This window comes from Rhagoletis pomonella, unplaced genomic scaffold (genome assembly GCF_013731165.1).
Source record: "Rhagoletis pomonella isolate Grant_MI unplaced genomic scaffold, Rhpom_1.0 Rhpom_scaffold_00006, whole genome shotgun sequence".
Taxonomy (NCBI): Eukaryota; Metazoa; Arthropoda; class Insecta; order Diptera; family Tephritidae; genus Rhagoletis; species Rhagoletis pomonella.
In genome coordinates this window covers 32,289,060-32,299,471 of record NW_023458560.1, presented here as the reverse complement: position 1 = coordinate 32,299,471, position 10,412 = coordinate 32,289,060, and the positions used below count along the sequence as shown (strand labels likewise).

Sequence of the window (10,412 nt, the reverse complement as noted above, 5' to 3'; positions counted from 1 at the left end):
CGGTACTTAATGATCGGGAAATGTGGTTCCACTGCTCGCGTACGTCGTTGGTTTACTAGCATAGAAATATTTTGCAAGTGGCGTTGTTATTTCATTAGCAATAAGCGGCACTTAAGAAATTTAATTTTTGAAGTCAGAAATTTAGAAAATAATTTTGTATCAAAATTTGTAAGTCAAAAAGTCATAAATTTGTTTATCACAAAAGATTTTGACGTGTGTTTTTTTATTAAAATTTTTAGGTACAAAATTTATAAGTTCTTTTTTTCAAAAAGTCGAAAATTTATAAAAAAAAATTTGGAAAATTTTTTATCAAGATTTTTTTAAAGTGAATTTATGAATTTTTTAAAATAAAAAAGTTTTGACCCACAATTTTTCATCAAGATTTTAAGTAAGAATTTATAAAAGAGTTTTTTGTCAAAAAAAGTTTTGATATCCTTGTACACACAAGCTTTTTTTGTCAATTTGTTGCTAATCTTGCTAAATAGATAGCGGATCATATAAAAAGTGCGCTTTAATCAGGAAACGTAATTTATTCGTTAATATTTTTGGACATTATTAATTTAGTATTTTAAAATACTTATAATTTCGATCATATTTGATCAATATTTTTAGAACAGACCTAATCAAAATTTTTGATGATTCTATCTAGCGAAACTTAAACCCATGATCATGAATAAGCGTCAGTAATCCAAAAATCAGTTTTAGAAATATAATTCGTTATGGAAGGAGAACTCGATTCAAAATTAAATTTTTTAGTTTACGGCACTTATTAACGAGTTCGGGTTGTCAATTCAAATTTTATTAGTGAGAGAAAAAAAGCCACACTGATTAAGGCTAATCAGCTCGTTAGCGGTTAGTTTTAGCCTGTCACAAAATATGCTCGATAATACCTTCTAACTATGCGATGTTTGAGAGGCTGGCGGAGTGCCTTTCCAATAGCTTAAACAGACGGAAGCGTTGATCCGGATTAACTCGGACTTAATCCGGATCAACTGCAGTTAATTCCCGAGTTGATCCGAATCAACGCTGCCGTCTGTTTATGCTTTTACCCCATAAATTTAGTATGTGCTGGATATTCGGTTTCGAGGCCACTGTGGTCGTTCTTGCAGAAGTTCATCCTGATCTTGCGACCTCGTCTTACTTCCTGTAAGAATTTTCAAGTGTACTACTTTTCGGTTAGCTTTAAGAGCTCGTCGCTCTCAAGTATTTAGTGTAGGCTCTCTTTTTATTATGGGAAATATGTATATCCTAAGTTTACTTCATCCTTCTAATATCTTGCAGGGAAACTTATTAAGGTGCTTGAAATTTCATTCAGGTAGTGTTGTATCATCCAATACCGTTTCTAGAATTATCCCAAGCGAGAACTCCCTGAGTGGAGCCCTGATGGCCAAACAAGCGAAAGCGAAATTTTTTTCAAAATTACCGTTTTGATACAGAAATACATCTTGTTGCTCTGGGACTATTAGTGCATTAGACAAAATTAAAAAAAAAATAATAATTATTCTTTTCGCGTTAATGGCTCGATATCTTCAAATGCTCGCGAGAAAAAGAGCTTTTTTAGGGAAACTGGTCGAATATTTCTTATGTAAAACAGTTACCCTCCTGTTTTTTTGTAGATTTTAGGGAGTTATTTATACGAAAACATGTACTTAATCGGCATTGAAATATTCTAATTAAGAAATATTCTTATAAGAGCACTTCAAAGCCGAAAACTTTTCCGACCCTCTACCCAAGAAATTCTTAGGAGTAGTAAAATAGTTTTCCTGTTCAGCGTAGTGGGCTTTAGAAACACTGTAGAAAGTTAATTTCGGTAGAATACTCAGTGCAGAGTGTTTAATAGATTCTAATTACTTTCCGTATCGATTAATCGCGCTTGTAAGGTATCTGTAGTCCTTTTTTTGGTGAGCAAAGGCCTGTTTCTCTCCTACATACTTTTATACAAACAATTTTTACTTTTATACAAACAATTTTTACGCCCAAATAATCACTTGCGGAAACTTGCCATTTTATTACAACGCTTTTATCAACTTGCAATGTTGTGTTCCAGAAACTTTCAATGTTGTGTTCCAGAAACTTTCAATGTTGTGTGTCCGACACCAAAGCAAAGCTTTGAAAAGCTCCTATAAAAAAGCATAGTGAATAGGGCGAGGTAGATGACATCTAGATGTCGCCCTATGTACTACGTTTGCTACACCGGAAATAGACGACAAATAAAATTAATTGGTGCTCGTTTGTATGTACATTAGGGCTGTGCGATTATTCGATTACTCGAGCAAGTTGGTTAATCAATTATTCGGTTAATCAATTACTCGAGTAATCAAAATTTTGATTACTCAAAACGATGATTAATCGAGTTACTTGAAATATGATTACTCAAAAAAAATAATTTTGCTCGTTAAAAGAGTTTGCTTTGGAAAATGCTTATTTTCTTTTTTAAATTCTGTATATGAAACAAATTTTTTTGTTTTCATTTAAAAAAAAAACGTTGTTTTCAAAGTATCAAGGAACTTTAACTACTTTATACATATGTAAAAAGTTTAAACGTTGATTACTCATTTTACTCGAAATGTTGATTACTCATAAAGCAAATTACTCAAATATTTTTGTTTTTGGTTAATCAAAAATCTTGATTACTCGAGTAACTGAACTTTTGAGTAATCATAATTTCAAATTAATCGAATAATTGAGTTATTTACTTTATGATTAATTAAAATTTTGAGTAATCAATTAATCGCACAGCCCTAATGTACATACATATGTAAATGCATGTGTGTGCACCTTTCTATTAATATCGTTGAATTATTTTAATATCTATTGCAAACTTTTATTCAGACAGGACTAAAAAGTAGAAAATAAATAATATAAAAAAAACTTTTTAATATACGGGGTATTCCATGAGTAAGTGAAACTTTGTGTCCAATTGTAGAGTAGCTTATTGAAGATGGAATGCTTGATGAATCAATGCTCAATACCTGAAATTAACGTTTTTTCAAAAAAAAAATTTAGTTATATTATTTTATTACACTGTAAATACACTCAAAACTTCAACATTAGAAAAGTAGTTGAATACGACAACATATTTTAATATAGAAGGCTCTGCAAAATCAAGTATTCACAAAGTTATTATTTTTTTGAAGGGGGGAATAAATGTCTCGATCTTTCTGCGCCCCGAAGAAGCAATATGGCATTGAAGAAAAATAGGCATTTAAATTATATAATAGGATAAAATCACTACGGTTTAGCATGTCCAACCCGTGACTAAAAAGTTTTAAACTTCGTATTGCTTAGTTACTACTTTAGGGAGTTTTCTATAATTTCATAACTAGAGTGTGTTTATACTAAGCAGCCCTATTTCATTTCTTTTATTATATTATAAGTACCTACTTAAGAGATTTTGAAACGTTTTATCGTGTCCCGCCCGTGACAATCATTTATAATTTTTTTCTAATGATGCCTAACAATAAAAAATAAGTTTAACGTTTCAAACCTATGTTTAATGCCACAAAACTCTGAAGTACAGGTTGACTAAACACCATAATACTGTTGGTGGGCTAAGCGATGTAGTAAAAAATTTCGCGTGGCCAGCTCGAAAAGTCAAGATAAGCATTACTATCTTAGAGACGCCAGAGAATTCTATGATGAGGGTTGCTTAACAACAATTAAAAGTCAATATTAACAATTACCTGAAAAGTTCCAACCAAGAAAATCTAGAAGTTCGCGAAACTTATAAATTCAATCCAATAAATAGCCTTTAAGTGACAAAGATATACATATGTATCTGCTTACAAGTATTCTAATGCAGATAACTTTTCGGATTAGACATCGATACACAAGATCTTTTCTGACGTTCTATGGTTTTAAGGAATAGCTAAATTTGAGCATGATTTGTCCATGAAATCAGTTTCCAAAAATACCTCAACTCGAGCCACTCTTAAGCCGGTTACTCAATGTCTGGTCAACACTAACAGCAGGTTAGACATCTCTATCGACGTGATAACAGTAGTCGATATACATGTTTAGCCTGTAGTTAGTATTAGTCAGACATACATAGCTATTCTAAACAAACTTGAAAATCATTAAGGCACATTCGAAATTTCGTTGCAATCAAATGCACCGTGCAGAAGTGCATTAGGAAAATGCATATAAAATTTCATGCGTTTGCAAATAATCCTTTCTTCCATGCATTTTAATACATCAATCTGGCGACTTCTAGCTTTCGTTTGGTATAACTATTGCCCCTAAAATAGATCCTGGGGTCAGCAGTATATCGTGCGTCTTACAATGACTCCACTGTCATAAAAGTAGGTCAATTGATCTTGTATTTGACCTCTAACATTTATCATACCTAATCTCTTTGATATGGATCTCACTAGAAGCTTCCTTCCATGAAGAAAATCGTACGTGTCCCACCCGTGACAAAAGTTGTCCCACCCGTGACAGGAGAATTTTGAATTTTTTAATAATAAACAAATAATTCTTATTATGGTTTGTGCTTTGTTGGGATTGCTGGTTCTTTTCTGTATAGTAAAACATCTAATCCAGATAGAAATGTTAAGTAAATTCACAGACTTTCCTTAAAATATATGTTCTCCAAAAAGCAGTGTCTTTTCTTTGTCCTACCCGTGACGGAAGAAACAGCTCAGAATTTTCCAATATAAAATCAAGTTGGAATATTTTTCGTATTTGGTAATAACTCGTATATTAGTGAACTAGGTGTAGCTTTATCAAAATGTAGAATTGCTTAGTACTTTATACTTAAATTAAAAAAGAAAAACTATTTTTGCTGTACAAATGTCCCACCCGTGACGATGGAATACCCCATACAACGCTTTTATAAATGGACTAAAAAGTAGAAAATAATATTTCTCAGTCCCATAGAATTTGTTTTGATAACTTTTGATTTTGAAATTTTAGCAAAAGTCATTATAAACAATCTATGAAATTGAAAATGAAAAACGTGGAGCGCATGCAATACAAAGCATTCGATTTAATTGACAATAGTCAAACTACATAACGTAGACCTAAAATTTCTACAGCGAAATTAGAACTTCGAAATCGATTTTAAGCGGTCGTTATTCATATACCCACATACATACATACATATATTACTTTTCATATCAATTCAAGTGTATTACATGCGTCCCACGCTTTTCATTTTCAATTTCATAGATTATTTATAATGACTTTTGCTAAAATTTCAAAATCAAAAGTTATCAAAACAAATTCTATGGGACTGAGAAATATTATTTTCTACTTTTTAGTCCATTTATAAAAGCGTTGTATATTAAAAAGTTTTTTTTATATTATTTATTTAAAGTACGTTTACATATAAATATAATCCCTATAAAATTACCTTCTTTAATAACCCTGTTTACACAGTCAAATCAAGTATTATTTGCTGTCAAATTTGTGGTGCAAGTCGAGGGGTGAATTTCTTCTTTGTGCGATTGTGATCACTTTTCCTGATAAATTAAACGATTTTCATATAGTGTAATTTAATATTTCAATATTTTACTGAAATGTTTTATCAAAAATACCTTTACAAACCTCTTTTCCTTGGAAGCTTCCATTTTTGTTTACCTTCGCTTTTGATATTTCTCCTCTTATAAAAAATAATCGAAAAAACTGGTTTGGACACCGAAAAATTGTCGATTTATTCTGACATTATTTTGTAATTACTGATTAAAGGGGGAGACATTTTTACGGCTTCTTCTTCTTCTTTTTTGGCGCTGTAACCGTCTAAGCGATTTTGGCCGAGTTCAGCAAAGCACGCCAGTCGTTTCTCCTCTGTGCCAACTGACGCCAATTGGAAACGCCAAGTGAAGCCAAGTCCTTCTCCACCTGATCTTTCCATCGCAGTGGGGGCCTCCCTCTTCTTCTGTTACCACCAGCGGGTTCCGAGTTGAATACTTTCAGAGCTGGAGCGTCGGTGTCCATTCGAACGACATGACCAAGCCAGCGGAGCCGCTGTATTTTAATTCGCTGCACTATGTCCATATCGTTGTAAAGCTCATACAGCTCATCGTTCCATCGTCTGCGCTACTCGCCGTCGCCAACGCGTAAAGGACCGCAAATCTTCCGCAAAATCTTTCTCTCAAACACCCCAAGAGCCGCCTCATCGGATGTTGTCATTGTCCATGCTTCTGCGCCATATACCAGCACGGGCATGATGAGTGACTTAAAGAGGACTTTACTCCTGAATTGCCTACTCAGTCCAAAGTAGCACTTGTTGGCAAGAGTGATTCTACGTTGGATTTCAATGCTGACATTATTATCGGTGTTAATGCTGGTTCCCAAGTAAACGAAATTCTCTACTTTCTCGAAATTGTAACTGTCAACAGTGACGTGGGTGCCAAGGCGCGAATGTGCTGACTGTTTGTTTGATGACAGGAGATACTTCGTCTTGTCCTCGTTTACCACCAGACCCATGCGCTTTGCTTCCCTATCCAACTTGGAACATCAGATTAAAGAAGTCACATGAAAGGGAGTCGCCCTGTCTGAAACCCCGTTTTGTGGCGAACGGCTCGGAGAGGTCTTTTCCAATTCTGACGGAGCTGGTGGTATTGCTCAACGTCGTTTTACACAGCCGTATGAGTTTTGAGGGGATGCCAAATTCAGACATAGCGGCGTATATGCAACTCCTTTTAGTGCTGTCAAAAGCGGCTTTAAAGTCGACAAATAGGTGGTGAGTGTCGATCCTTTTCTCGCGGGTCTTTTCCAAGATTTGGCGTATTGTGAATACCTGGTCTATGGTGGATTTGCCAGGTCTAAAGCCACACTGATAAGGCCCAATCAGTTCATTGACGGTGGGCTTCAGTCTTTCACACAATACGCTCGATAAGACCTTGTAACCTATGCTTAGAAGGCTGATCCCGCGGTAGTTGGCGCGAATGGCGGGGTCACCTTTCTTGTGGATTGGGCAGAGCACACTTAAATTCCAGTCGTAGGGCATGCGTTCATCTGACCATATTCTGCACAAGAGTTGATGCATGCACCTTATCAACTCCTCGCCGCCGTACTTGAATAGCTCAGCTGGCAGGCTGTCAGCTCCAGCGGCTTTGTTGTTTTTCAGCCGCGTTATTGCTATACGTACCTCGTCATAGTCAGGCGGTGGAACGTCGACTCCGTCATCATCGACTGCGGGCTCGGGTTCTTCTTCTCCACAACTTTCTGTGCTGCTGCCATTTAGTAGGGCGGAAAAGTGTTCCCTCCATAATTTAAGTACGCTCTGGACATCAGTTACTAGGTCGCAATTATTGTTCTTACAGGAGTGCGCCCCGGTCTTTAAACCTTCCGTAAGTCGCCTAACTCTCTGGTAAAATTTTCGGGCATTCCTCCTGTCGGCCAGCATTTCAAGCTCTTCGCACTCACGTATTTCTGCCTCTCTCTTCTTGTTGCGGCAAATACGTCTCGCTTCCCTCTTCAGATCCCTATAGCGGTCCCACATAGCGCGCGTTGCGCCCGATCGCAGCGTGGCCCTGTAGGCGGCATCTTTTTTCTCTGCAGCTTCCTGACACTCCTCATCGTACCAGTTGTTCTTTCGGGCTCGCTGAAATCCGACTACTTCTTCGGCGGCGGTACTTAATGAGCGGGAAATGTGGTTTCACTGCTCGCATATGTCGGTTTGTTGAAGAATGCTCTCTGAGAGCAGGTGTGAGAGTCGAGTAGCGAATGCGCTGGCTGTCTGTTGTGATTGCAGCTTTTCGACGTTAAGCTTTCCTTGCATATTTGGGCGCATATTTTTTGCTGCACAGAGGCGGGTGCGTATCTTGGCTGCAACAAGATAGTGGTCCGAGTCGATGTTTGGGCCTCGGAGTGTGCGTACGTCTAAAACACTGGAAGCGTGCCTTCCGTCTATCACAACATGATCGATTTGGTTTCTCGTTTTTCGATCCGGAGACAGCCAGGTAGCTTGATGGATCTTTTTATGCTTGAACCTAGTACTGCATACTACCATGTTTCGGGCCCCGGCGAAGTCGATCAGCCTCAATCCGTTGTCGGACGTTTCGTCGTGGAGGCTGAATTTTCCGACGGTGGTTCCAAAGATCTCTTCTTTGCCCACCCTGGCATTGAACTCGCCAAGCACGATTTTGATATCATGACGGGGGCAGCGCTCGTACGTGTGCTCCAAGCGCTCATAGAAGAGATCCTTGGATGCCTCATCCTTCTCTTCCGTCGGGGCATGGGCGCAGATGAGCGAGATGTTGAAGAATCTCGCTTTGATGCGGATTGTGGCTAGACGCTCGTCCACCGGGGTGAACGACAGTTCTCGGCGACGGAGTCTCTCTCCCACCACAAATCCAACTCCGAATTTGCGCTCCTTTACATGGCAGCTGTAGTAGACGTCGCAAGGCCCCAGACATTCTTTGCCTTGCCCCGTCCAACGCATTTCTTGGATGGCGGTGATGTCAGCTTTTGTCCTTACGAGGACATCAACCAGCCGGGCAGAGGCACCTTCCCCATTAAGGGTCCGGACATTCCAGGTGCATGCCCTCAAATCGTAGTCCTTTAAACATTTGCCGTGGTCGTCATCATAAGGGGGGGTCCCATCCGAGGCTTTGCCTTGCTTCTTCACTGGAAGTGGTTTTTACGTGGCGGGTCCCAAGCCCAGCGCACAACCCATTGCTGGGACGGGGGTGGTTTCGCAACCAAATACACGTTTATATAGCGAGCCGCTTGCTCCAAGCAGACACCCGCTTGCAGCCGCACCTACTGGTGAACAGACGCTGCAAACTTCAGTGAGCCCTTAAACCGAATAAGTCAGAGTGGCCCCACCGAAGTTCCCTCTCTTTCTGCCGTGACCCAACGCTCCACTCGGATTGGTTACCGCATCTCGCACATGGGTTGCTCACGTTGCCCAGAGTGCGCGAACGAGGACGCAAGATTCGGGATTGAGTATAGCCATGCAACTGTAACTGCATACCCAGCGCAATGACTATACCCCATTGCACTCCATTTACCATTTTTATGGCTACTCTGTTTTTTAATCATAAGCTAAGGCTTTTAAGCTCAAAAGTTAGGATAATTTTTGTAGACGTACTTTTAGGCCTGAACGAATTCCTTAAATGAGTTTTTTCAGGGACTGTAACGGTTATGAACTTTATGAATAAAATCATGATTAAACAGTTAAAATTAGATTTTTATTTTTCCCTTGTGCAGTTATTTTATGATTTTTTATTTATTCGATAAGGAATAATCGTTATTTTCAATTTTTATTTTTTCGATAAATATTTTATCACTACATATAAGCATACAGCACTTGCCGATAAAGTATTTACATAAATAAAATATTAACTGAAGTCAAATTGAAATATCGTTTTTTTTTCTTAAAATTGGCTAATTTCTATTATTGGGTCAAAATTACCAAAAACATGATAGGAAGGGGTAAATTCCAAACACTGCAGAAGGGTTAAAGGAACGTGATGTGCTGAATTGTCGGTACCCAAAAGTTCAAAAAGATTTCGGTACCCAATACTTCCTTTTCGGTACCCAATACTGATTCTTTATATTAAACCTTCGCCGTTATAATATTTCAAATTCAGAAAAAAACGATTTCTATACTATTTTATTTATTGGCTACTTTTTAAATCGGTACCGTGTATCGATCAATACTTACAAGTATCGACTCAGCACATCACTAGCATGCAGACGGTTTAAAGCTGATTATTATGACCTTAAGCCCAGTAGGTTGTGATTGTCTTGAGGTTCTCTAAACACTCGTATCAAACGACCGCCGTGATTGTAAATCTGTCCGATAAGTCTATTGCCGTAATCATCATCAGATAACTGGTACTGTTTACTGTTCTAGAAACAAGCAGACCATTCGTCACGTGTAGGTGGAGTGAGACATCTTAGTTACATAACTGGTTTATGTTTCATATTCTTCTCTAACCCCACGAGCTCTAATACAGAAATTTGTTCGATAAGCATTCCACAAATACTTGCCACTTTCTTAAATATTTCACCATTTTAGTGAGCCATCCGCCAGTGACATAAAATTGAGTATCTAATTGAAACATTTATGGGGATTTTGACTGGTCATCAAAGTAATTTTAAATTCAATTATTTCATTAAAATTACTTAAAATCAAATCATGCACTCAACTAGATAGAAGTTAACGGCAGCCCACTCATCGCTAGCGTCGGCGTAGCCAATAGGTACATATATTTGTGCTAGGATTTTTTTTAAGTAAAAGCAGAAAATGAGATTTGCACCAAATTACTGAAAAACTAGTCCACTTCGGTATGGTACTGGACCACATGTCTAAAATTAACTAAATTTTTTTAATTGTCTGGGCTTATTTGAATTGGGCAACGTTGGATTTAAGAATCAGCTCCATTTGTGGCTAGTTAAAAAAAGTCTGTCCTTTCATTCCAATTCCCGCTAGTTAAAAACAGTTGGCAAGGGGCTAG

The 10,412-nt window shown here is 37.8% G+C and overlaps 1 protein-coding gene across 4 annotated transcripts in view; it reads right to left on the bottom strand.

The window, feature by feature from the left end:
• The window catches only part of LOC118740590 (nesprin-1-like), a 138,935-nt gene that overhangs the window by 15,178 nt on the left and 113,345 nt on the right, over positions 1 to 10,412 (bottom strand). The gene's annotated exons all lie outside the window — the stretch shown is intronic.